General features: G+C 44.5%; 1 long non-coding RNA gene across 2 annotated transcripts in view; it reads left to right on the forward strand.

Annotated features, from left to right (window-relative positions):
- The first annotated feature begins 572 nt into the window (after positions 1 to 572).
- LOC107975146 (uncharacterized) overlaps positions 573 to 27,289 on the forward strand; it is a 39,104-nt gene continuing 12,387 nt past the window's right edge. Inside the window, exons 1-5 of one of the 2 annotated variants that reach the window (XR_008548504.2) lie at positions 578 to 661; positions 1,965 to 2,003; positions 6,590 to 6,744; positions 19,028 to 19,218; positions 24,430 to 24,539. This is a non-coding gene — a long non-coding RNA (uncharacterized LOC107975146). Of the gene's footprint in view, positions 662 to 1,964; positions 2,004 to 6,589; positions 6,745 to 19,027; positions 19,219 to 24,429; positions 24,540 to 27,289 lie in introns of both variants that reach the window. The other variant, XR_010157716.1, reaches the window with a different exon arrangement.

Consider the following 27,289-nt stretch of genomic DNA (forward strand, 5'->3'; position numbering starts at 1 on the left):
TGGTTATTTTTAAATTTTTATTTATCTATTTTTGAGACAGGATCTCACTCTGTTGCCCAGGCTGGAGTGCAGTAGTGCGATCTCAGCTCACTGCAGCCTCTGCCTCCTGGGTTCAAGCAATCCTCCCACCCTCAGACTCCCAAGTAGCTGGGACTACAGGCATATGCCACCATGCCTGGCTAATTTAAAATTTTTTTTGTACAGACAGGGTCTCCCTATATTGCCCAGGCTGGTGTCAAACTCCTGGGCTCCAGCTATCTGCCTGCTTCAGCCTCACAAAGTGCTAGGATTGCAGGTGTGGGCCACCGAGCCTGGCCCAGGCTGGTTATCCTTTAAGTCCAAGATTAATGAGGTGTAACTGGCTCAGATGATGTGATTGCTGGTACCTATCCAAACAAACTCCAGCTTCATGTAGGAAACATTTGGCCAGAAGAGGGACAGTGAGCCCTCCAGAAAGACAGATGTGATGCTCAACTCACTCAAGAGTTCTCGTCTAGAATTGTGGTCCATTGTTTGTAGATAATGGGCAAAGCGGGTCACGCCTATAATTCCAGCACTTTGGGAGGCCAAGATGTGAGGATCACTTGAGTCCAGGAGTTTGAGACCAGTCTGGGCAACATAGCAAGACTCCATCTCTACAAAAAATACAAAAATTAGCCAGGTGTGGTGGCTTGTATGTGTGTAAATCAAATTAATTACTTTGGGGAGGTTCTAAAATTATGAGTGATTAGTTTCTCTTGCTTTGAAATAAACTTAGGCCTAGAGTATAACTTTACTTAGAATTAAGGTGTTTGGGCCAGGTGTGGTAACTCACACCTATAATCCTAGGGCTATGAGAGGCCAAGGCAAAAGGATTGCTAGAGGCCAGAGGCCTGGGCAACATAGTGAAACCCTGTCTCTACAAAAGTAAAAATAAAAAAAATTAGCCAGTCATAGTTGCTCAGTCCTGCAGTCCCAGCTACTGGGGAGGATTGCTTGAGCCCAGGAATTTGAGGCTGCAGTTAGCTATGATGGTGCCACTGCACTTCAGCTTGGCCAACAGAGCAAAACTCTGTCTCTAAAAAATAAAAATAAATAAATAAAGGAATGGGAGAAAAGATGAGAAGAGAATGTAAATGGGATGATGACAACATTTTGGAAGCCAGAAAACAGATGGTGTTAGGTAACTAACAGCAAAGCAGAAAAAGCTGAAACTTAGGCATGCAGGTGGGTAACCCAGAAGGAACCAAAATGGTTCATACACAGAACTCTGACCCTCTTAGACACCCCAGAGACTTTTGAAGGTGGGTTTGGGTGTGGTGCTGAAATGTAGAATTGGGTTGAAAGTTGGTACGAGGAGCAGTTGGATTCTTCAGTCTCTTCATCTAGCCCATGAAGCAGATGACTGCCCCTTCCCTCCCTTGGTGGAAGAACAGATTTCATGTTTAGTACTATATCAGTACTGTCACTCGCCAAAAGAAAAAAAGGCACTGAAATGTATCTGAATTGTTTAAAACCCTAATAATTGTAGCTGTCAGGCACTCTGTTAGGTTCTAGTCCATAAAGATGAATAAAACATGGTCCTTATCTTTGAGAAACTCACAGGTTTTTTTAAATGTAGCTTTCAAGATACCAATAAAAACGAAAGCATATCATGAGGCATTGCATCCCTCTGTACAATGTCATAGACAGGAGTTCTGTATATGGAGACTTCTTTGAGGACTGGGTGGCCAAAAAAGGCTACCCTCCTTTGTGTAAAAGTTACACTTTGATGTTCTTGGTGATTCCCAAGGCAGTAAGGAGCCAATTTGGCTTGAATGCTGGTTTTTAGAAGTGAATAGGCAAAGATGCATTTGGAAAGGTAACTTGGCATTAATCTGGTAAGAAACATGGATTTCAGAGTAAGCTGTCCAGATTTTACCCTGTCATTGGAGATTTTTGCATAGGATGACAGAATAAAGTGATCTACCCTTTCTGTGTTTTAGGAAGAAGAAAATGACAGGTGCTAAGAGAGAGAGGAAAGGGTAAGACGGGCTGGGACCCTGTATCAGTCAGGGTTTCCAGCTGCAAGAAAGAAAAATGAATTCTTGCTAACAAAAGCAGAAAATAAAGTGGTTGAAATTAAACTGTGCAGTTCACAGTATTGATGGGAAATCTATAAAGAACAAGGCTCAGAAAATCCCTCCTACTGCCTGTTATCCACATATATCCTTCTTCCCATACTTAACTCTTCAAAAAAAAAAATGTTCCTGTCCAGCACGCTTTGGACATCCCTTATACAAATGAAAATCACTTACTGCCTCCCTCAAAATAGCCTCAGATTTTAGCAGTCACTACATCCAGTTCCAAGCCCAGGGAGTCTTGTTGATGCCTATTCCTAGTTCTGCCCAGTCTTGTCTTGATATCTTTGTAGATTAGCTTGTAATGTTATCAATCACCAACACATCATTTTTTTTTTTTTTTTTGAGATGGAATTTTGCTCTGTCACCCAGGCTGGAGTGTAGTGGCTCAATCTCAGCTCACTGCAACCTCTACCTCCCAGGTGGAAGCAATTCTTATGCCTCAGCCTCATGAGTGGCTGGGACCACAGGCACGCACCACCACGCTTGGCTAATTTTTGTATTTTTTTTTTTAGTAGAAACGGGGTTTCACCATGTTGGCTGGGCTGGTCTCGAGCGCCTGACCTCAAATGATCTGCCCGCCTCGGCCTCCCAAAGTTCTGGGATTACAGGCATGAGCCACCGTGCCCGGCCAACACATCATTTATTAAAAAAATAAAAAGAGAGAGAGAGAAAAAAGGGAAATCAGTTAAGATGTATGAATATATTTAGGAAAAATCAAGGAAAGAAATATGGAAAGAGGCTACCATTCTCATTTCCACAACTAATCAGAAGGCTGTGGGTATTTATGACTTCTGTCCTCTCTACTAGTTCTGTGGTCTCTTTGCCTTAGGCAGAACCTCAGCTGGTCAGTATATGACCCAAATCTCATTTCTGAGAGATCCAAGCTTTTGGTGGTCCTGCCTATTCAAGGGGTTAAAGATGTCTTTCATTAACTTTTAGTTCTGATCATGGTTTCGTGAGGATGCACCCCAGGGGATCCCCTCTGTACCATCAATATGCCTCTTGACCCTGGTGTGTAACTACAATCTTATTTCTTCACAAAAATCAGGATTAATGACTCAATACCATAACTTCTTTTTTCCCCGTTGATCTACCGCAGTGAGGAACCCAAAGTGGCCAGTGGCCATCTCACCCTAAACTGTTGTTCCTACTGGTGGAATATTTCTCACCAGCAGAGCTCAGAGTTGATGTAGTGGGGAGAATAATAGTTCCCAAAGATATCCACATCTTAATCCTCAAAACCTATGGAATATGTTACATGATAAGAGGGAATTAAGGTTGCAGATGGAATTAAAGTTGCTAATTAGCTGGCCTGAAGATGGGAAAATGATCCTCTATTATCTAAGTGGGCCCAATGTAATCACCGGTGGTTACCTTCTAAAAGAAAGAGGGAGGCAGGAGAGTCAGTATTAGAGCACTCCATCATGGGAAAGATTCAACCAGCCATTGCTGGCTTTGAAAAGGGGGCCATGAGCCAAGAAATGTGGGCAACCTCCAGAAGTTAAAAAAGCCAAGGGAACAGGCAAGATTTGTCACCTAGGGCCTCCAAAAGTAACACAGCCCTGTCCACACCTTAATTTTAGCCCAGTAAGACCCATTTTAGATTTCTGCACTCCAGAGATGTAAGATAATAAATATGTGTTGTTTTTTACTTTCCAAGTTTGTAGTAATTTGTTAAGGATACAAGTGTATTTTTTTTTTTTTTTGAGAAACTGTCCCACTCTGTTGGCCGGGCTGGCATGATCATGGCTCACTGCAGCCTCAACCTCCTGGGCTCAAGCAATCCTCCCACCCCTCAGCCTCCCAAGTAGCTGAGACTATAGGTACATGCCACCACACCCTGCTAATTTTTTGTACTTTTTGTTGGGACTGGATTTTGCTATGTTCCCCAGGCTGGTCTTGAACTCCTGGGCCCAAGAGATTCCCTTACCTCAGCCTCCCAAAGTGCCGGGGTTACAGGTGTGAGCTACCACGCCCAGCCACAAGTGTAATTGTAATAGGTACCACCTCACCTATATATCTCATCCCCACCCTTGTATATTTTTGGTTATGAGAGAAATGCTCCACATCGTTGGTCACTATTTCAGAGCTTATGTCACATTCTGTAGGATACCACTCTAATCTTTTTTTTTCTTTCTTTCTTTGAGACAGAGTTTTGCTCTTGTCACCCAGGCTGGAGTGCAATGGTGCGACTGTGGCTCACTGCAACCTCCAGCTCCTGGGTTCAAGCAATTCTTCTGCCTCAGCCTCCCGAGTGGCTGGGATTACGGGCATGTGCCAAACACGCTTGGCTAATTTTGTGTTTTTAGTAGAGATGGGGTTTCACCGTGTTGGTCAGGCTGGTCTCGAACTCCTGACCTCAAGTGATCCACCCGCCTTGGCCTCCCAAAGTGCTGGGATTACAGGCGTGAGCCACCATACCCGGCTGATACCACTATAATCTTATGAGATGTTGTCTCCAGTTGGCAAAATAAAAACTAAGACCTCAGTAAGCCTATTCTATAAGACTAGCTGGAATATACAATAAAACTAAATAAGGAATCCCAGAAGAGTTGAATTGTGTATCCCAGCTGTCTTACTTCTTCCACCGTAAAAGTACTCCCTTGGCCAAAAGCATCATTGTGTGGGATGTCATGTTGAATGCCTTATAAGTCATTCAGTAAGTTTCTGGATGGTGCTGGCAAAAATACAGTGAGTAGGAAAAATATATAGAAATTTAAAGTAAGTTTCTTCTACAATGAAGATAAATTACTGCCCTGTCCATGAAGGAAGAGGTCCAAACTGGCAGTAGCCAGGTCAATCTTAGTGTGAGAACGTCCACGTGATTGAGCCTTTACACTCAACATGCATTGCCTCCATCGGTGGTCCCATGGTCACTTTGTTCACAAGCTCATACAGCACGCTCTGGTGTAACTAGGGGAAAGGGTGGATACCATCCATAGAGCAGTTCATCTTCTCTACCTGATTGTTGATACCCTCTTCTACTCACGAGGCACAAATGTTCTCATTATAGTAGATTGGTTTTCTCAACATACGTTCTAAACTCCTTAGACTGGTTTTCTCAACATACATTCTAAACTCCTTCGTACCTTTCTATACTGAGAGTCTAGAAAGATAAAAGCTGTATTTCTCAGATCCTATTACAGTTATGGTTTCAGGTGTAATTGAGATTTTGCCAATCAGGTATATTCCCATGAGACTTGAATGTGAAACCCAGTTAACTGAGTGATGTGGAGAAAGAGGCAAGATATGAAGTTTTCACTTTGCTGCTGTGAATCATGACAGAGGAAGTGTGGTTCTGTGGTTACCGACGTGCTGATTTGCTGGTTTCCTGCAGTGGAAGCCATAGCTTACCCAAGCATAGCAGAATCAGTGAGATTCTGGGTGTGGGGAGTGCTCCTACAAGCTCCACCTAAAGCTTCTTCCCCTACCCCTTACAAATATTGTGTAAGCCACGTGATCCCTGGTAATAACGCCCTTCTCCCTTAAATTAAGTAGAGTGGTATCTGTGGTCTGCAACTGAATCATGGCAGATACTGTCACATTTGGGAACCATTTTAAGAAGTTCTTCCACATTATACTTCTCCAACTTCATTTTAATATCACTTCTAACTCCCTAATCATCTAGCCAAACCATTAACCTCAGACTCTTTTTTTTTTTTTTTTTGAGATGGAGTCTCGCTCTGTCACCCAGGCTGGAGTGCAGTGGCGCAATCTCAGCTCCCTGCAAGCTCTGCCTCCCAGGTTCACGCAGCTGGAACTACAGGTGCGTGCCGCCGTGCCTGGCTAATTTTTTTTTGGTTTTTTTTGTATTTTTTAGTAGAGACGGGGTTTCACCATGCTAGGCAGGATGATCTCGATCTCCTGACCTCGTGATCCACCTGCCTTGGCCTCCCAAAGTGCTGGGATTACAGGCATGAGCCACTGGGCCCGGCCAAATCAGTGTAGACTCTTAACCTGTTTCTCCTTCTGGGAAAACTAATCAGGTAGTTGTATTTCTTGAAGTCCTGACTATCCCCAGTGTCCTTCAGGGTCACCCTTGATTGGGGGCCACAGTATCACAGCAGCCCATTTCTTTCTAATGCCAGCACATTAGGTGAAGACAGCTACAAACTAATCATGACTTTATTCCACTGCAGTCTGGTAACAAGGCCCATTTCATTGGTTATAGTGGTAGATGAAATAGCAATGCAGCAGAAGTAGTGGTGTGGGTGCTAGGAGCCATTTGTGTTTTCAGGATCTTCTGTGGCCTCATTTTGTATATGTCATTTCTACTTGATAATGGATCCATGTCCTAGGTATGAACCAGCTTTATACCTAGGAAGACCAGATGATAGCCAGTTCATGATTATGCTGTGATCATGCTGAGTTCCATGATCATGCTGTGTCCGTGGCCCAGCAGCAAGCTGAGAGCTGATTCTCAAGGAGGGAATATTTACCTGCCAAAAGACATGCTCAGAGGGCCTCTGCTATGATTCTTCTATCAGGACATGCCATAGATGATAAAGTACCTCAGTCTGCCACAAACACTTTGAACATTATAAGGATCGCAAGGACTAAGTTGCACCGCAGACTGGACCAGCTGGAGAACCTTTTCTTCCTCTGAATCTCACTCAAGTATGGCTTCATTTCAAGTGACCAGGTAAGGAGGTCAGAGCAGTAACCCAAATATGATCAATGTTGTCTCTAAATTCACCTAAGTGATGTGACTCTTTTGGTTTAGGGGTAGGTAGCACAAGTGAAGCAACTTGTCCTTCATTTTGAAGGGAGCACCTGTATGCAAGATCACTAAATATCAAGAAATATCAGTGAAGTGAAAAGCCTTTGTACTTGAGCCTACCTACCTTCCGGTATATGTATATTTCCTAAAGCGTGTAAGATACTTGCTATTTTTTACTCCATATGCCCTATTAGTTTGATGTCATGAGTTCAGTGGGCCAGCATATCTTGTGGAATGGTAAGATGGGTTAGGATCCCTATGTGCTAACTTGTAGCAGAGTCAGAAAGTTCATGTAACCATGAGACAGTGTAGACTGATGTGTGTTATATCTGTTGTTTTCTGCTATTAAGCCAAAGAAAAAGACTTCACTGGATTAATGTCTTCCTTTTTAATTGCATGTATTTATTTATTTATTTTACCTTCTTACCTTCATCAATGTCTTGTTTGTATTTCTTACTTTTCTCTCTCTCTCTCTCTTTCTCTTTCTTTTCATTTTTTAAGAGATAGGGGCCGGGTGCAGTTGCTCACACCTGTAATCCCAGCACTTTGGGAGGCCGAGGCAGGTGGATCACCTGAGGTCAGGAGTTCAAGACCAGCCTGGCCAATATGGTGAAACCCCATCTGTACTGAAAATACAAAAATTAGCTGGGTGTGGTAGCAGGCACCTGTAATCCCAGCATTTTGGGAGGCTGAGGCAGGAAAATTGCTTGAACCCAAGAGGTGGAGGTTGCAGTGAACTGAGATCAAACCACTGCACTCCAGCCTGGGTGACAGAGCAAGACTCTATCTCAGAAAAAAGAGAGAGAGAGAGAGAGAGAGATGGGGTATTCTATGTTGCCCAGGCTGGTCTCAAACTCCTGGGCTCAAGTGATCCTCCCACCTCAGCCTCCCGAAATGCTGGGATTATGACTGTGAGCCACCATGTGTGGCATCCCTTTCTTTTCACTAACATTCTCTCAAAATAGATGTAACCATTCTTCTGACTTCTAATATCCTTGATCAGTTTTTCTGATTCTTGAACTTCATACACCGGCAGTGTATAAGCACTATACCTGCTCCAGATTCTTGCCAAATATTGGTATTGTCAGGTTTTCTTTTTAATGTAAGCCTTTCTAGTAGATGTAGTACTGTTCTGTGTTTTCTTAGATTCAATTCTGTATTTGTCTATTTGGTATCCATTAATCATAGGGCCAAACTGCCAGCCAAAGTTGTTTACATGTCCCCTGGATCCAGCTTTCACAAGCACACAAAAATCCTGCAACAAATCCTGACATAGAAAACTGTGTTTTCTTAGCAGATGTGATCGTATAGTTTTGTAACCTCATTACTATTATAAATGTAAATAATTCTCATGCTTTCTCACCTCTGGAGGGAGCTTCTTTCACAGTTATTCTCATTCTTTGGCAGCAGTTTAAATGAGGCCAGACTCAATCTCTTTTTGGAAATAAACCTAGCAGAGTTAGGGGTCTTTAGGTTTTCCATCATGCCAATCACTCTCTTCTCATTTGAGGAGACAGTATGAATACTATAAGTATTCACAAACATAGAAATACTGGGCCAGGTGCAGTGGCTCACACTTGTAATCCCAGCACTTTGGGAGGCCAAGGTGGGTGGATCACCTGAGGTCAGGAGTTCGAGACCAGCTTGACCAATATGGTGAAACCTTATCTTTACTAAAAATACAAAAATTAGCTGGGCATGGTGGTGCCTGCCTGTAATCCCAGCTACTCAGGTGGCTGAGGCCCGAGAATCACTTGAACCTGACAGGCAGAGGTTGCAGTGAGCTGAGATTGCGCCACTGCACTCCAGCCTGGGCGACAGAGTGAGACCCCGTCTCACAACAAACAAACAAAGAAACAAACAAACAAAAAAACACAGTAGGTTTATTTTGAAAGTAATTTTCCCAGGACAAGAGTTTTACATGACCTCCTTTTCAAAGTATACTTCCAATGAATTCACATTAATAGAAAACAGTACAGAGTAAGTTGATAATTATGAATAGTCAGCAAGTCTCCATTTTGCACAAATGGAAATGGAGAAAACAAGATTGATATTTTCCTAAATGTTTTCAGTTTAACGCTGCACCAAATCAGAGTCTTGGAATTCATTTTATAAAGTGAAAGGATATTTCTCTCTCTGTTGCTTCAAGGAAGAGGGAACATTTTCATTTCCTTTGTAGACACGTTTTTGTTAATTTTTGACACTTGCTTTTTTATAGCCAGTCTCTGAAATGTCATTAGGTAGCATTAAATAGTAAATTCAAGCCTTTAGATCTCAATTTAACTGGCTGAAATGAAGAAAGAGATGGAAGGCTTTTATTTAATAGAGAACATGGCCAGGCATGATGGCTCATGCCTGTAATTCTAGCACTTTTGGAGGCCGAGGTGGGAGGATTGCTTGAGCCCAAAAGTTCAGGACCAGCCTGGGCAACATGGCAAGATTCTATCTTTACAGAAAAATTTAAAAATTAGCCTGGCATGGTGGCACATGCCTATGGTCCCAGATACTTGAGAGGCTGAGGCAGTGGGGATCACTTGAGCCCAGGAGGTAGAGGCTGCAGTGAGCCAGTGAGCTATGATTGCACCCAGGCACTCCAACCTGGGTGACATAGAGATACCCTGTCTCAAAAAAAAAAAAGAACATATAGCAGGAATCTTCCATATTAATCTTCACATTAGTAAATCTCTTCTTCATCTTTTTATTGATTTCCTTGAGATATGCAGAAATCTTATCTCAAAAATTACCTGAGTGTGATATATCTATGCCATGGACTACTGCTCAGCAACAAAAAGGAATGAACCACTGAAACATGCAACAGTGCAGATGAATTTCTAAAACACTGTGCTGAGGGAAAGATGTTAGGCACAAAGATCTATCCTGTATGATTCCATTTATATGAAACTCCAGGCTGGGTGCAGCGGCTCCTGCCTGTAATCCCAGCATTTGGGGAGGCCAACCTGGAGAACTGCTTGAGGCCAGGAGTTTGAGATCAGCCTGGGCAACATAGTGAGATACCTTCTCTACAATAAAATAAAATAGGCCAGGCGCAGTGGCTCATGCCTGTAATCCCAGCACTTTGGGAGGCTGAGGTGGGCAGATCACCTGAGGTCGAGAGTTCAAGACCAGCCTGACGAACATGGAGAAATCCCAAAATATACAAATTTTGTATTTTTAGTAGAGAAACTCTACTAAAAATACAAAATTAGCTGGGCGTGGTGGCGCATGCCTGTAATCCCAGCTACTCGGGAGGCTGAGGCAGGAGAATCACTTGAACCCAGGAGGTAGAGATTGCGGTGAGCCAAGATCATGCCATTGCACTCCAGCCTGGGCAACAAGAGCAAAACTCCATCTCAAATAAATAAATAAATAAATAATAAAATAAAAATAAATAAGAAATTCCAGACCTGGCGCAGTGGCTCACACCTGCAATCCCAGCACTTTGAGAAGCCAAGGTGGACAGATCACTTGAGTCCAGGAGTTCACGACCAGCCTGGGCAACGTGGTGAAACTCCATCTCTACAAAAAAGACAAAAAAATTAGCCGAGTGTGGTGGTGCATGCCTGTGGTCCCAGCTATTTGGGAGGCTGAGGTGGGAGGATCACCTGAGCCTGGGAGGCAGAGGTTGCAGTGAGCTGAGATCATGCCACTGCACTCCCACCTGGACGACAGAGTGAGACCAAAAGAAAGGAAGACATTTCAGAAAAGGCAGAAGTCATATATAATAATAGTAGATAATAGTTTCCTGGAACTGGAGGTAAAGTAGGGGATTGACTACAAAGGGGCATAAGGAGACCTTTGGGGATGATAGAAAAGTTTTATAGATTGCTTGTGGTGGTTAGTTACATGGGTCTATACATTGAACTATATATTTAATTGGTGAATTTTTATATGTAAATTATACCTCAATAAATTTATTTAAAACTAAAAGGAATAGAAGAGATTTTTAAAATTCTAAGAAATTCAACTTCTATTTCTGGTAACATGGTGAAGTAGGTTTCAGGTTTGAACCTTCCCACTCAAAACAACTAAAATGCTGGATATAATAGAGGAAAATATCTCCTTGAATGCATGTATGAGTTAGGAAGAAAGTGAAGAATGTTCAGACAAGAAGCTGCATAAAGGCAGAAAACCAGAGAGACAGACCACTGAAGCAGCTTTCACTTCTAGAGGATTGCCAGACCAGGTGAACTGGAGCACTGGATTTTGAGACCCCTGGATCAAAGTCAGGGTCTTCCCAAAGTAGGGATTCTAAAATAAGACACCCCTAATAAAGCTAAGACCCTAAAGGACTACACCCATTGTATACATGTTAATTAGAAACAAACCTATCCTAACGATTTGAAGCGTCTTTTCTCCAAAGAAGACCTACGAATGGCCAATAAACACATGAAAGATGCTCAACATCGTTAGTCATTAAGGGATGCAAATAAAAGCCATAAGCTCTTCACCCCACTAGGATGGCTAAAATTAAAAAGACACAAACAAGTGTTGGTCAGGATGTAGCAAAATGAGAGCCTTCATACATTGCTGGTGGGAGTGTAAAATGGTGCAGCCACTTTAGTAAATAGTTTGGCAGTTACAGGTTAAATGTTAAATACAGAGTTACTACCAAAGAGACCAAACATGTGATTAGACGGTTGGAACTTTCAGCCCCACACACTGACATGGGGGAGGTGGGCAGAGGGACCGGAGATTGAGCTCTATGAAAAATCTTGAACAATGACATTTGATATGAGCTTCTGGGTTGGTGAACACATTTAGATTCTGGGAGGCTGATGTCCCCAGAGAGGACATAAAAGCATTACTCACCCCTCCTCCACCATCTTGCTCTATGCATCTCTTCCATTTGGCTGTTCCTGAGTATCACTTATACTAAACCATCAATAGGAAGTAAAGTGCTTTCCTGAGTTCTGTGAGTCTTCTAGCGAATTATCAAACCTAAGGGCCAGGGGTCGTGGATATGCCTGACTTTTGTAGCCAAGTCAATCCAAACTGTGGGTATCCTGTGGATCCAGTATTTGTGACTGGCATCTGAAGTGGGGGCGGTATTGCGGGACTGAGCTCTTAACCTGTGGATTCTGCACTACAGGAGTTAGTGTCAGAATTGAATTGAATCGTTGGGTGCCCAACCGGTGTGAGAGAACCAGAGGGTTGGAAAATTGGTGTTGAAAATGACCATGTATTTGGTGTTACGGAGGAAACAACCCTTCACATATCAGTATAAAAATAAATTGTTGGACATTGTTCTAGGAATCTTATACAGCTGTTAAAACTTAAAATGGCAGCTACACCCTGGTTGTGATAAGTGCATTTTTCTTTTGTAATTTTGAAGAATTAGACTTAAACGTGTTTAAGAGAATAGCAAACTTTACCGCCTCTTAAATTTGTCCCAGCAACTAACCACTCCTTCCTTCCTTCCTCCCTCCCTCCCTCCTTTCCTTCCTTCCTGCTTTCCTCTTGAAGGAAATAATGTATACAGTGGTCCATTTCCAAGGCAAAGTGCCTTGAATCAGCTTACGTCAGCAAACTACAGAAGAACTAGGATATACTAGGCCCCTGCTTGGATAGCAACGCCTGCTTGTCGGCCTCTGTCCCCCACCCCTTCACCTAAACCAAAGAAGTTTTATTCTAAGATAAAAGTTTACTAGCTCACTTTATCTGTTCTTATCAGCCTGTCCAGCTACTTAGGTCATTAAGTCAAACACTTAAAGAGCCCTTGAGCTAACTAGGATTGCAATGCATTGTGGGCTGCAATAAAATGCAGCAAGACAACCCTAAAAAAAAAAATCACCTAAAGCCCCTACTCAACAAGCATAGGCAAAGTTCGGGAAGATTGTGACCCCATGGTACTCAGCCTATGAGGAACCGGGGGAGGGAGCTGCACACTAGGGGATAAATTGCTTGTTAAAACTGTACTGGCGGGAGGCTGAGGCAGGAGAATCACTTGAACCCAGGCGGCGGAAGTTGCAGTGAGCTGAGATCGTGCCACTGCACTCAAGCCTGGGTGACAGAGCAAGACTCTGTCTCCAAAAACAAACAAACAAACAAACAAACAAAACTATACTGGGCGTGCCTGCCTATCAGACACCCAATCTTGCAAGACCACCATTAAAAGTCTCACTTTTGCTGTTCTCCGAGTCTCTGAATCCATTCTTTGGGTTTGGAAGGGTGAGTTTGTTTTTCACAATCTGGTGGCCATACGGGGATCTCTGTGCCTGCATGGAGAGGGGAGATGCGCCCCACTTGATTTATGTGGCCCGCTCTGTCTGGATGTCCCGGCTCCCCACAGAAGCCACAGACAAACCGGAGACCATGATTCAGGAGATAACAAAAGTGACACAGGAAGAAAAGCAGGCACCGCGGCAACCAGACAACCTCGTGCACGAACCACGGTGGGAAAATGGGACTGTAAGTACTGTCTTGGTGGTGGGGCATTTTCAGAGGTCTCGGGGTGTGCAAGAAACCTCCCAGTAAGGGGGCTGAGTACGCAGGGAAAAGCTCAGACACAGAGACTAACTGAAAATGGGAAACAGGAATTCTAGGCCTCGGGAACAAAGGAAAGAGGGAACTAGAAACACCCCCTCTGACATTCTCCTAGAGAGTCCTTTGGGGAGAATGTTGCAGGTTTGAAAGGCTAATCCTCAAACCAGGGACAAGGAAAAGCAAAAGATGATAAAGTATTGCTGTTTTATCTGGCCCAAAGAGCCCATTCATCAGCCTTGGGTCTTTTGGCCTAAGTTTGGCTCAGATGTGGATTGGGTGTGCCAAGGTTTAATTCTGTATGTAAATGATGAAACGCCATCCTCACCAGAGGACATGGGTTATGCTCTTTGTTGGATTAGTGAATAACCCCATGTTCCCCCTTAAAGAGAAAAAAAAGAGCATAGTAAAGAGCCCTCACCCAATGAAAAGCCCTGGGGTCCCCTAACACGCTTGCCCTCACCCCCATACATCTCACAAAGTAGAGGACAGGGAGATCAGGGGCAACAGGAAGGCTGGAGGAAGAGGAATCTGGGGGCCATGAAGGAGCTAAACCCAGTGCTCCCTTAAATCCTTATCCAAACTTAAGGAAAGAATTAGAACAATGTAAGAAGGACATTGAGAATTTCCCCATTTCTTCTAAACAGTAGATGTCTAATACGTACCGTCTTAAAGAATTCCTTGTGGGACAGGGAGAAGTTGGATTTGTGAGTGTACCTCTAACAAGTACTGAGGTTACGAATTTTAAAAAGGAAATGAGGCCACTCTTGGAAGATCCCCTCAGTTTAGCAGAGCAGCTAGATCAATTTTTAGGACCCAATTTTTATACTTCGGCTGAGATGATGTCAATCATGAATATATTTTGTTTACTGGGGAAGAGAGGGGAATGATTAGAAGGGCAGCCGTGACCATTTGGGAGAGACAGCATCCTCCCGGGCAAGGAGTCCTGCTAGCTGAGCAGAAATTCCCAAAAGCAAATCCCAGAGAGGATAGCAATAACCCCAGAGATTGGGCCCAAATGCAGGACCTAAGGGAATGAATAATTAGAGGGATTAAAAAGTCCACTCTTAGAACACAAAATGTCTTGAAAGCATTCAAGATCCAACAAGAAAAAGAGGAGACTCCCTCTGCGTTTCTGCAGAGGCTGGGGGATCATATGAGAAAATATTCAAGATTAGATCCAGAGGATCCAGTAGGGCAAAGGCTTTTAAAGGTTAATTTTGTGACTAAAAGCTGGCCTGATATTCCTAAGAAACTGCAAAAGATTGATGGATGGAATGAAAAACTGATTAAGGAATGACTGAGGGAAGCTCAGAAGGTTTTTGTAAGAAGAAAGGGAGATAAGGGAGGAGACCACCCCTCATATTGTCTTATGCCCAATTTCTGTCTCCAAAGAAAGAAGAAGTAAAAACTAAAAGTCAAAAATGAAATCCACACGCAGACAGCCCGGCGCCGCGCCCTGGGCCTGGTAGTTAAAAATGGACCCCTGACCTTACTGGTTATGTTATCTATAGATTGCAGACATTGTATGGAAGAGCATTGTAAAAATCCCTGTCCTGTTCTGTTTCGTTCTGATTACCAGTGCATGCAGCCCCCAGTCACGTACCCCCGCTTGCTCAATTGATCACAACCCTCTCACACGGACCCCCTTAGAGTTGTGAGTCCTTAAAAGGGATAGGAATTGCTCACTCGGGGAGCTCGGCTCTGGAGACAGGAGTCTTGACGATGCTCCCGGCCGAATAAACTCCTTCCTTCTTTAACTCGGTGTCTGAGGAGTTTTGTCTGTGGCTCGTCCTGCTACAGAGAAAGAGAACAAGTAAGAGAGAAAATCGGAAAGAGAAAGGGGAGGAAACGGCAAATATGGAGGGCCAGAGAGAGAGAGAAAGTTAAGCTGCTGACCCTGAAGGCAAGGGAGAGCTGGCCATGCATCTGTGTGTGTGGGAGCCATTGGACTAAGCAGCTGAGACAGGGTAGACAGTGTAAGACACTGTGCAGGTGCACTGGTGCCCAGAGAAAAAGAAGAGAGCCAGAGCTGTTCATCTTTGCAGACAGAAAGTGGGGAGCCAGGGCACAGCACGGCTCAGCTCGTGCCCAGAGAGAGAAAGAGGAAGAAACTGAGTATGAGGGAGAAAGGAAACGGGATGACAGACAGAGAGATAGAAGAAGAAAAATGAGTAAGGGGCTGAGCGCGGTGGCTCACGCCTGTAGTCCCAGCATTTTGGGAGGCCGAGACGGGCGGATCACGAGGTCAGGAGATCGAGACCATCCTGGCTAACACGGTGAAACCCCGTCTGTACTAAAAATACAAAAAAATTAGCCAGGTACGGTGGCGGGCACCTGTTGTCCCAGCTACTTGGGAAGCTGAGGCAGGAGAATGGTGTGAACCTGGGAGGCGGAGTTTGCAGTGAGCTGAGATCACGCCACTGCACTCCAGCTTGGGCGACAGAGCGAGACTCCGTCTCAAAAAAAAAAGAAAAAGAAAAATGAGTAAGAGAGAGAGAGAAAGACTGGAAAAGCCAGAGATCAAAGAGAGACACAGAAGGTGAGACTTGGGAGAAAAATAATGTAAAAGGAAGAAAGTGTACAAGAAGAAGTGAGAGGATGCCGAGAAGTTGGCTGGGCTGGGGGAAGGTTCTAGAGGCTCAAGCAGCAAGGAGGTGCAGGGAAAGGTTACAGTGCGGCCACTAAGGAAGGACAGAGCCCAGGAACTGAGCGATGCAAGTGAGAAACGGATGTGAAGGAGAGCTTGGGATCAGGCTGCTTGAGGAGTAATGGGTTGCCTACAACAAAGACCAGATGGCAGGCCAGGCACGGTGGCTCACGCCTGCAATCCCAGCACTTTGGGAGGCCGAGGCTGGCAGATCACGAGATCAAGAGACTGAGACCATCTTGGCCAACGTGGTGAAACCTCGTCTTTACTAAAAATACAAAAATTAGCTGGGCGTGGTGGCACATGCCTGTAGTCTCAGCTACTTGGGAGGCTGAGGCAGGAGAATTGCTTGAACCCGGGAGGCGGAGGTTGCAGTGAGCCAAGAAGTTGCCACTGCACTCCACTCCAGCCTGGTGACAGAACAAGACTCCATCTAAAAAAAAAAAAAAAAAAAACCAGATGGCTGTTTGTCAGGAGGTGGTAGAGAGGATTCAGGTTATGGAAGGGTAAATGGATGAGATGACCATTAAGGTTTTGTTGTTGTTTTACTGAGAGGCTGTAAGTCCACCAGGGGCAGCTGCCAGTAAGTCTGCAGAAGGGCTGGCAGGCTACATAAGGAAGATCAGAATTAGGGTTGTAAACTCAAAGGACTACAGGGCCAGCAAAAGATGAGAAGGAGGGCTGCAGGGCTGGGTGGGGACTGTGGCTAACTGAAGAGGGCACACCGTGTTAAAGGGGCCGCAGTGCTCGGCTATTCTTACAGTGCGGGCCCTGTGTTGCCAAATTGTCTGCTTTCTCAGAGGCCAGAATTCTGACTTTTTACATGAAATATGATTTTTAAATGCTGGGGATCAGTTCAAAAAACTTAAAAACCCAGTACAGGCGAGAGAGGATGCCAGTTTGCAGTCCCTGAAGTAGAGAGAGCTCGTGCTGGGGAGAAGTCCGCCAAGATGCTTTGAGGTGGGATGTATGAAAGTTCTGTTTCCGGCTGGGCGTGGTGGCTCATGCCTGTAATCCCAGCACTTTGGGAGGCCGAGGTGGGCGGATCACTTGAGGTCAGGAGACCAGCCTGGCCAACATGGTGAAACCCCGTCTTTACTAAAAATACAAAAATTAGCTGGATGGGGCGGCACGTGCCTGTAATCCCAGCTACTCGGGAGGCTGAGGCAGGAGAATCACTTGAAACCGGGAGGCGGAGGTTGCAGTGAGTCAAGATCGTGCCACTGCACTCCAGCCTGGCAAAAAGCTAGACTCCATCTCAAAAAAAAAAAAAAAAAGAAAAGAAAGAAAGAAAGTTCTGTTTCCCAGAGCCAGGCTGGGCCAGGGGAGGATTCTTGCAGCTGAGGAGGAGAAAAAGCCCCCTCCCAGAGCGGGACAAACCAGAGACCCTTTGCAGTTGCTGGGTCATCAGCAGGGGTGGCATCAAATAAAAACAGCACAGCTCTCGGCATGCCAGGAAGATGGATGGTGCCTTCGAAGCAAAGAAAGAGGAAGGGAGGCCAGAGCCAGGGATGCCTTTGCTAATGAGTGTGCCCATCAGGGAAGGCACCACAGGCTGGCAGCTCTTGGCCCAGAGCCAGACCCAGCAGGGCCTGGCCAAAGGCACCCTGGGAGGCCAGCTGGTCAGGCCTTTGCCTCCCCAAGTTCCCCTGGGGTCAACGGGCCTTGGGGAGGTGCGTGCCTAACCTAACTCCAGCCAGTTTTTCATGGAAAGGAGAGGATAATAAGAAGCCATCAGACTGTAACTGTTTAGCTATCATAGAATATCAAACTAAAGTTAGATCAGACCTTAAAGAAACTCCACTACATGATGGAATAAGGCTGTTTGTGGATGGGTCATCCCGAGTGATAGATGGTAAAAGACACGACGGCTATGCTGTCATTAATGGAAACAAACAATCCTATGTGAAAAAGGTAGATTACCCAATAACTGGTCAACCCAAACCTGTGAATTATATGCTCTTAACCAGGCCCTAAAGCTCCTAGAAGGCCAAGAAGGCACTATATACTAATTCCAAATATGCCTGTGGAGTAATACACACTTCTGAAAAAAATCTGGACAAAGCACGGCCTAATAAATAGCACGGGGGGAAAGAACTGGTACATGGGGAACTGGTCAAACAAGTTTTAAAAAGCCTCCTGCTTCCAGCAGAGGTAGCCGTAGTTGATGTAAGTGGCCATCAGAAAGGAAACACTATAGAAGCTGTAGGGAACAGGCTTGCGGATGAAGCTGCTAATCAAGTCTCCTGGAGGAAGAAGTTAGACTGTTTAGCCCAATCCCAGATATCCCTAAGGTGGTATTAAGACCCCAATTTTCTAAAGAGGAGGAGGAGGAAGAACTGGGCAAGATAGGAGCCACTCATACTGAGGATGGAAGGTGGGTGCTCTGTAATGGGAGAGAAATGATAAACCCCTTATGAGACAACTAATGTCCATACTGCATAAGGGAAGTCACTGGGGTCCTCAGGCCATGTGTGATGCAATACTCAAAAATTACGGGTGTATAGGGATTTATACCCTTGCTAAACAAGTGTGTGGGGGTTGTGTAACCTGCCAAAAAATAAACAAAAAGGTAGTTAGAAAACAGTACTGGAGGAAGACCTCCTGGGTTAAGGCCATTACAAAGCATTCCTGTATTTAGGCAGAACTACTGACCTTCCTACTATGGAAACCAAAGACCAATTTTTAAGAAATTGTAGCCTGTAATCCCAGCACTTTGGGAGGTTGAGGCGGGCAGATCATGAGGTCAGGAGATCAAGACCATCCTGGCTAACACGGTGAAACCCCATCTCTACTAAAAACACACACAAAAAAATAATAATAATTAGCCAGGCGTGGTGGCAGGTGCCTGTAGTCCCAGCTACTCGGGAGGCTGAGGCAGGAGAATGGCGTGAACCCAGGAGGCAGAGCTTGCAGTGAGCCGAGATCGCTCCACTGCACTCCAGCCTGGGCAACAGAGCGAGACTCTGTCTTAAAAAAAAAAAAAAAGAAATTACATACTGACCATATCCTCCACCCTGTCATCCCTTAGGTTAAAAAGACTTCTAACTCAAACCCTGCCTCTTGAATTCACAGGTCACCACTTCCAGCCTGGCAACTTGGTGCTAATTAAGACTTGGAAAGAAGACAATCTCCACCCAAGCTGGGAAGGTTCCTATCAAGTTCTCGTGATCACTGAGACAGCCGTAGGAACAGCTGAACAGGGGTGGACACTCACACTCGGGTCAAGAGACTGGTAAAAGAAACCCCAGAAGGAAGGGAAAAAGGTGAATGGGAAGTGTATAGATCACCTAAGGAACCCTTAAAGCCAACTCTAAGGAAAACCTAAAAGGAAGCTATAAGCAGGCTCCGTCATTGGGGGTGGATATGGTTAGGATTAATCCTAACACAAGGGGTGAAAGAAGACCTAAGTATTGAATAGGGCCCAGTACTAGGGGTGGAAAGTACGGAATATCCAAACTAATAGTCAACATAACCAAGACCTCCACCCTGCCCCAAACTATAAAATTTAATACCTGCCAAGTCTTACCTTGTGGGAATTTAGGGAACCACAGACAGTTGTCACAAGCAGACAAAGATCTATGTCCTAAAACAGACTGTTATTGGGCCCTCTCAGAGAAGCCCTGTGCTAGCTGGAATCAGGTCTGGTGGACCACTCAATATCAAAGTTGGGTGAGTCATTCTTCCAAAAACAAACCCTTATAGAATAAAATACGTTTGTTTAAGGGCCCTACGCCACCTAACTGTAGAAATTTAGAATGCAATCCTATATTAATTACCATAAACAACCCAGCTACCCTAGACCAGGAACCTTGGAGGTAGGTATTAGGAACAGATATCTCAGGGAGCAATCCGGTGGAACGGTTTGCTCTTAGGCTAGTCACCAACTCCACCCCGAGCCCACCCAGGATTACTATAACTCCTGGTCCCGCTACCTCCTTTTTTTTTTGAGACGGAATCTCACTGTGTCCCCCAGGCTGTAGTGCAGTGGCGTGATCTCGGCTCACTGCAAGCTCTGCCTCCCGGGTTCACGCCATTCTCCTGCCTCAGCCTCCCAAGTAGCTGGGACTACAGGTGCCCGCCACCACACCTGGCTAATTTTTTTTTTTTTTTTTTTTTTTTTTGTATTTTTAGTAGAGACGGGGTTTCACAGTGTTAGCCAGGATGGTTGATCTCCTGACCTCGTGATCCGCCCGCCTCGGCCTCCAAAGGGCTGGGATTACAGGCGCAAGCCACCACACCCGGCCTCCCACTACCTCCTTTAATCCACCAGACAATAACTCTAAGAGAATAAAAATAATTAAGGTAACTGACTTGAGGCAGACTTTAGAAATTGAGACTGAATATGGGGATGTAAATGCCTGATGAATGGGTCAAATTTTTGGTACTAGCTCCTTTTTTTTTTTTTTTTTTTTTTGAGATGGAGTCTCGCTCTGTTGCCAGGCTGGAGTGCAGTGGCACGATCTCAGCTCACTGCAACCTCCACCTCCTGGGTTCAAGCAATTCTCCTGCCTCAGCCTCCTGAGTAGCTGGGACTACTCAGCTACTTGCACAATGCCACGCCCGGTTAATTTTTTTTTTTTTCTGTATTTTAGTAGAGATGGGGTTTCACCATGTTGCCCATGCTGGTCTCAAACTGCTGAATCAGTCAATCCACCTGCCTCAGCCTCCCAAAGTGCTAAGATTACAGGCGTGAACCACCGCACCTGGCCAGTACTAGCTCTTAATAAGACCAACTGTTACGCATGCTGTGCTGGGCAGCCTCAGGCACAGGTGGTTCCATTTCCCTAGGATGGGATACCAATCCCGACGGAATGTGTTGCATGTTGGCTCTATACCAGGACACGAATGCATGGGGAAATAAGACTTACAAAAGTCTATCATTGCTCTTTCCCGCCTTGCAGAGATCAGACCCTAGAGCAATCCCCTCGTTCTCCAAAGGGAATATGAACCACTCCTCTTGCCTCTCTAGGCAGGGGGCAGAGTTCAGTAAGCCTGTGGGAAAACTCTCAGCTTGTACCCACATCCTAAACATTACTGGTGAGTCAAATAAAGGCAACTACTCAGCATTTCGTATACCCCAGGCTGATGTCTGGTGGTACTATGGGAAGAGAAACCTCCCTAACTTGTTATTGTCCAATTGGACTGGAACTTGTGCTTTAGTTCAAGTGGCCATTCCCTTCACCCTGGCATTCCATAAGATTCCCGAGAATCCACATGGCCACTGAAGTTGGAGAGATCTAACAAATTATTTTAATCCCAGCACTTGTATTAACTCAATAGGAGTCCCTAGAGGAGTACCTAATAAATTTAAGAACCAAAGGACACAAACATAAATGTGAAAATGGGACCAATAGGAGTAAAAAGAAAAAGAGGAGGGAATTGAAGGAAATAATGCATACACTGGTCCATTTCCAAGACAAAATGCCTTGAATTGGCTTAGGTGAGCAAACTACAGAAGAAACAGGATATACTAGGCCCCTGCTTGGATAGCCAATGCCTGCTTGTCAGCCTCCCCACCCGCCTTAGTTGTCTTCACCTGAACCAAAGAAGTTTAAGATAAAAATTTACTAGTCTGCAAAATAGCTTACTTTGTCTGTTTTTATCAGTCTGTCCAGCTACTTAGGTCATAAGTCAAACACTTAAAGAGCCCTTGAGCTAACTAGGATTGCAACGCATTGTGGGCTGCAATAAAATGCACAAGACAACCCCCCGAAAAAAAAACACCTAAAGCCCCTACCCAACAATCAATAGGCAACATCCGGGAAGACTGTGACCCCATAGTACTCAGCCTATGAGGAACTGGGAGAGGGACCTGTGCATGAGGGGATAAATTGCTTGTTGAAACTGTGCTGGGTGTACCTGCCTATCAGACACCCAATCTTGCAAGACTGTCATCAAAAGTCTCACTTTCACTGTTCTCTGGGTCTCTGAGTCCATTCTTTGGGTTTGGATGGGTGAGTTCGTTTCTCACACTTCTTCCTTTCTTCTTCCTTTCTATTGCCCAGGCCAGAGTGCAGTGGTATGATCATGGCTCACTGCAGCCTCAACCTCCTGGACTCAAGCAGTCCTCTCACCTCAGCCTACTAAAGTGCTGAGATTATAGCCATGCACCACTGCACCTGGCCTATTCTGGCAACTTTCTACTTCCCTTCCCTACACAGGTGGAAACACAGCCAAATCATGTCATGGAATGAGTGATGAATTGATGACACTGGATTGTGTCTTCGTGATGATTCATAGGGGCAAATGTCCCCAATATTTTTGAGAGATTTCTCTATGTCTTTACTTTGGTTTTCTCTATAATTTCCTATGATTGGCTTCTACCTCCACACTTGACTAAAATTGCTCTTGGTGAGGTCACAGAACACCCCTTTCTATCCAAATACTTCCACTCTCCCTAGAACTCTCCAAAGCACTTAGCACCTTACCTTTCCCTCCTCAAAAACTCCTCCTAGGCTTCCTCAAGGCTCTTTCCACTGCCCTGGGCCACTCCTTGATCTCTTGTCTAACCATCCTTCTTCCTTTTCCTGCCCTCTAGATTTGGCCAACTGCAGTAGACATTTCTTTTTTGGGAGATGGGGATGGAGGCTGCTCAGCCCATGAGAATTTCCCACTTTAAGAATCTTATAGGCCAGGCATGGTGGCTTATGCCTGTAATCCCAGCACTTTGGGAGACCGAGGCATGTGGATCACCTGAGGTCAGGAGTTCGAGACCAGCCTGGCCAACATGGCGAAACCCCGTCTCTACTAAATATACAAAAACATTAGCTGCTCATGGTGGTGGGTGCCTGTAATCCCAGCTACTTCCGGGAGGCTGAGGCAGGAGAATCGCTTGAACCTGGGAGGTGGAGGTTGCAGTGAGCCGATATCATGCCATTGCACTCCAGCCTGGGCAACAAGAGTGAAACTCCGTCTCAAAAAAAAAAAAAGAAAAGAAAAAACCAAAAAGAATCGTATATAGGCCAGGCACGGTGGCTCACGCCTGTAATCCCAGCATTTTGGAATACCGAGGTGGGCGGATCATTTAAGGCCAGGAGTTCAAGACCAGATGGGCCAACATGGTGAAACCCCATCTCTACTAAAAATACAAAAAATTAGCCGGGCGGGGTAACACGCGCCTGTAATCCCAACTGTTTAGGAGGCTGAGGCTGAGACATGAAAGTCACTTGAACCCAGGAGGCAGAGATTGCAATGAGCCAAGATCACACCACTGCACTCCAGCCTGGGTGACAGATCGAGACTCTGTCTCAAAAACACAAACAAACAAAAAAGACCCCAAGAATCTTATATGAAGCAGATCCTACTTGTCACTAGAGACGCTGAAAACACCAGATCCGTGCTTTCCCAGCCTCCTTTGCGGCCAGAGCTGGCACTGTCCTAGGCTGGGCCAGTCAGATGCAGCTATCCTAGCCTTGACTCCGGAGTTACTAACGAAAATAAGCAGAGTTAAGGGAAGGGTGTTCTTGGTGACAGCAACTTCCAATTTTCATGCAGCTCTAGCAGCAGTGCCAAGCTCAGGTCCCTGGCCTGATGGTGTCAGTGATGTGAGATGTGGCATATAGTGGACAGCAGACTCTTCACCAAACACTATCTTTTGGAGTAGTTTTGGCTGTGGTTATATCTGTTTAGGCTTTGAGCCTGGTTCTCCAGGTTTCCCAGTGTTTCTGTGAACTGCTCAGTAGCTTAAATTATTCAGAATCTATTTCCGTTGCTTGCAACTGAGAACTAGCAAATACAGCATTTCAGAAAGCTGTCCTCAGTTCTCTTTCCCTATACCACCTAAAATCACACCAGTCTCTATATTTTCTAAACTTCTATTGCATTATTAAAGAATCCATGCAAGTTAGCGCATTATCATTTACTATCTCATACTTTTTCATTTTCATATGTTTATTTATAGTCCCTCTTATATCTGTAAATGATGTCTCTCCAACAATACCATGAATCATGAAAGAAATTAAAATGTCATATCGGGCTGGGTGCAGTGGCTCACACCTGTAATACCAGCATTTTGGGAGGCCAAAGCGGCAGATCATTTGAGGTCAGGAGTTCGAGACCAGCCTGGACAACATGGTGAAACCCTGTCTCTACTAAAAACACAAAAAATGAGCTGGGCCTGGTGGCAGGCACCTGTAATTCCAGCTGCCTAGGAGGCTGAGGCAGAAGAATCACTTGAACCTGGGAGGCGGAGGTTGCAGTGAGCCGAGATAGCGCCACTGCACTCCAGCCTGGGCAACAGAGGGCAACTCTGTCTCAAAAAAGAAAAAAAAAGTCATATCAAATATATGTTTAAAATCATGAGAAACTCAAGGCATACTTTTAAAAACCCCCAAAAAGATGCTTTTTGGTATCACAGTATTTAATATTTATTTTTTCCTTCATCAATTTTTTCAATATTTTGATGCCTACTGAGTGCCAAGTACTGCAAAATTGATGAGGATAGAGACGAATAAGACATGTCTCTGATTTTTCAGAAACTTTGCTCTGGTGGAGGAGACAAACATGGACACATTGTGAGAGTTCCAGGAAGTGGCCACTTGGAGGTGGTATCAAAGTGCTGTGGGAATCCACTTGGGATTGCTGGGTATGTCACTGTCAAGGGGAGGGAGCTGAGTTTCAGCTTGATCCTTCAAGACAGGCACTCATGTGTGGAAAGGGATGGGCCATGGGCATGTTTCCATAGGACCAGAGATAGACCTAGGTTCAAATCCTGACTCAAACTACTTATTAGCTTTATGATAATGAGAAAGTTACTTACACTCTCTGAGCTTCAGTTTCCTTATCTGTGAAATGGAGATGATAACATTTACATATATTGCTAGTTTATTGTGAATACTTTAAAAGAAGTAATTGTATTAGTCCATTTTTTGCTGCTGTGAATACATACACGAGACTGGGTAATTTATAAAGGAAAGAGGTTTAATTGACTCAATTCAGCATGGCTGGGGAGGCCTCAGGAAACTTACTATCATGGCAGAAAGGGAAGCAAACGTGTCCTTCTTCACATGGCAGCAGGGAGAAGAAGAATGAGTGAAAAGGGAAAAGCCCCTTTTAAAACCATCATATCTCGTGAGAACTCACTATCACGAGAACAGCATGGAGGTAACTACCCCCACGATTCAATTACCTCCCACTGGGTCCCTCCCACGACACGTGGGGATTATGGAAACTACAAGATGAGATTTGGGTGGGGATACAGCCAAACCATATCAATAATATATAAAGAATCAAGCCCTCCATAAATAGTTATTAGTAGTACTATTATTGTTCCAGGTCCCATCCTCCAGGAAACCTTTCTTGATTGCTCTTGATGATCTCTCTCCTCTGAATTCCAGGAAAAGCCATTGCGCTGATTGCTTGGCTTTATTATACACTGCTTTGTACTATTGATATTGTGAATTTGAATCTCAGTTCATAAACTTATACATGCCCAAAACATCTAATTTCTTCATATTCTGGAAATCAAATTAACTTCAACCTTTAGTCTCTATCCCATCAAAATGGCTGTCAATTCAACTTAGGGGGACTTCCCTGAATTGTGCCAACGTTCTGCGACTCCTGCAGTGATACGGCATTAGAGGAGCCTCCTAGTCTACTGTCCATCCAGGTTACCATTTAATGCCCCAGCCCTCATCACCTTGATTCCTGTCTCTGCTTCATAGCCTGCCATGCCTAGGGAATCTTTGAGGCTGGGAGAATAAGGTTAAGGATGCAGCATCTCTGGGGTCTGACATGGCCATTCACCCTGGAGTCCAGCCACATCACTGGTGTTTTTTCATCTGAAAAATGGTATAATAATAATAGTAAGAGTTATTAAGCAACTAATATATTCCAGGCAGTTTGCTAGATCTTTTGAATACATTATCTCATTTAATCTTCCCACCCACTCTGTGAAAGAGACTCTGTTATTACTTTCAGGAACTTTGCTCTGGTGGAGGAGACAAACATGGACACATTGTGATAGTACCAGGAGCTGGCCACTTGGAGGTGGGATCTATTATTAACCACATTTAGGACTCTTCAAGCTCAAAAACTTGCCCAAGATCACATAGTTACAGAGTAGCAGAGGCAAGATTTTAATCGTTGTCTCCAAAGTTTGGTTGGTTAACCACCATGCTCTATACCCAGTTTGCAGGATAGTTCTAAAGATTAGAGCTAATGTGTGACAGTGCCAAGAACAGTATTGGACACATAATAGGCACTCAATTAGGTACAGATATTGTTGTTATTTTTCAAAAGTGATATTTCTAGCTGCTGCTATGAGCTTGCCCAGTTTCCCACTGCAGGGCTGTTGGGAGAATAGGTGGGAACAAGGAAGCTTTTTATAGGTTGGCCCAGTTTCTCCTATTAATGAGTCCATTTATTCATTCATTCAACAAATAATTTATTGAGTAATTACTATGTGTCAGGCACTGTTCTATGCACTGGGAAAATGACAATGAGCAAAAATAATAAAATCCCTGCTCTCATGGAACTTATAGCCTAGCGGAGGAGGGGACAGACACTAAACAAATAAAAAGTAGATAGATGATGTCTCAAATGGTAATATGCATTTTGAAAAAATTAATCTGATAGGGGGTTAGAGAGTGATAGATGGAGATATACATCTATTTATATAAGGCGGACAGGGAAGACCTCTCTGATAAAGTGAGCTTTGGGTAGAGACCTGAAGGAAGTGAGGAATTGAACCATGCAGATATCTGGGGATGTGGGTGACAGGCAGAGAGAAAGATTCTGAGGTGGCACAGACCCTTGGTATGTTTGAAGAGCAGTGGAAGCCTAGGGAATGAGTATAAACAGAAAAAAAGTGGGTTGGTGTCTTAGATCAGAATCCCTAGAAGCAGAACTGAGATAGGGATTCGAGTGTATGTGATCTCTGAGGGAGTGCTGTCAGGAGAAAACGAGTGAGGGAAACAGAATAGGACAGGAGAAAGAGCTAGGCAAAGATATGGTCTTTAGTTTGATCCTGTGAGAACTCTGGAGCATGAATTATTCCACAAAGCTGGTTCTACCAAGGCAAGGAATTGGCCTTTTTTACTTGACCTCATTTAGTTATTAGTCATTAGTCAATGACAGGTCTGCGGGGCAGTGGAGAGCAGTAGTTAATCTCTCAGGCAAAGCAGATCCACTTTGTGGAGAGCAATTCTCCAGAGGAGAAGGAAATGATGACCCATTAGTAGCCAACACTCACAGGAGCTGAGGAATGGGTACAACTAGCCCTGTAAAGGAGATCTAAGTAGGACAACAGCATCCATTACAGATGGGAAATGAACCCTAAGAGGCTCTAACACTTTGAGGTTGAGAGGATAAAGAGAAAGAAAACTGAGAAGCAAC

The sequence above is a fragment of the Pan troglodytes genome, chromosome 5 (genome assembly GCF_028858775.2).
Source record: "Pan troglodytes isolate AG18354 chromosome 5, NHGRI_mPanTro3-v2.0_pri, whole genome shotgun sequence".
In the NCBI taxonomy this organism is placed as follows: domain Eukaryota; kingdom Metazoa; phylum Chordata; class Mammalia; order Primates; family Hominidae; genus Pan; species Pan troglodytes.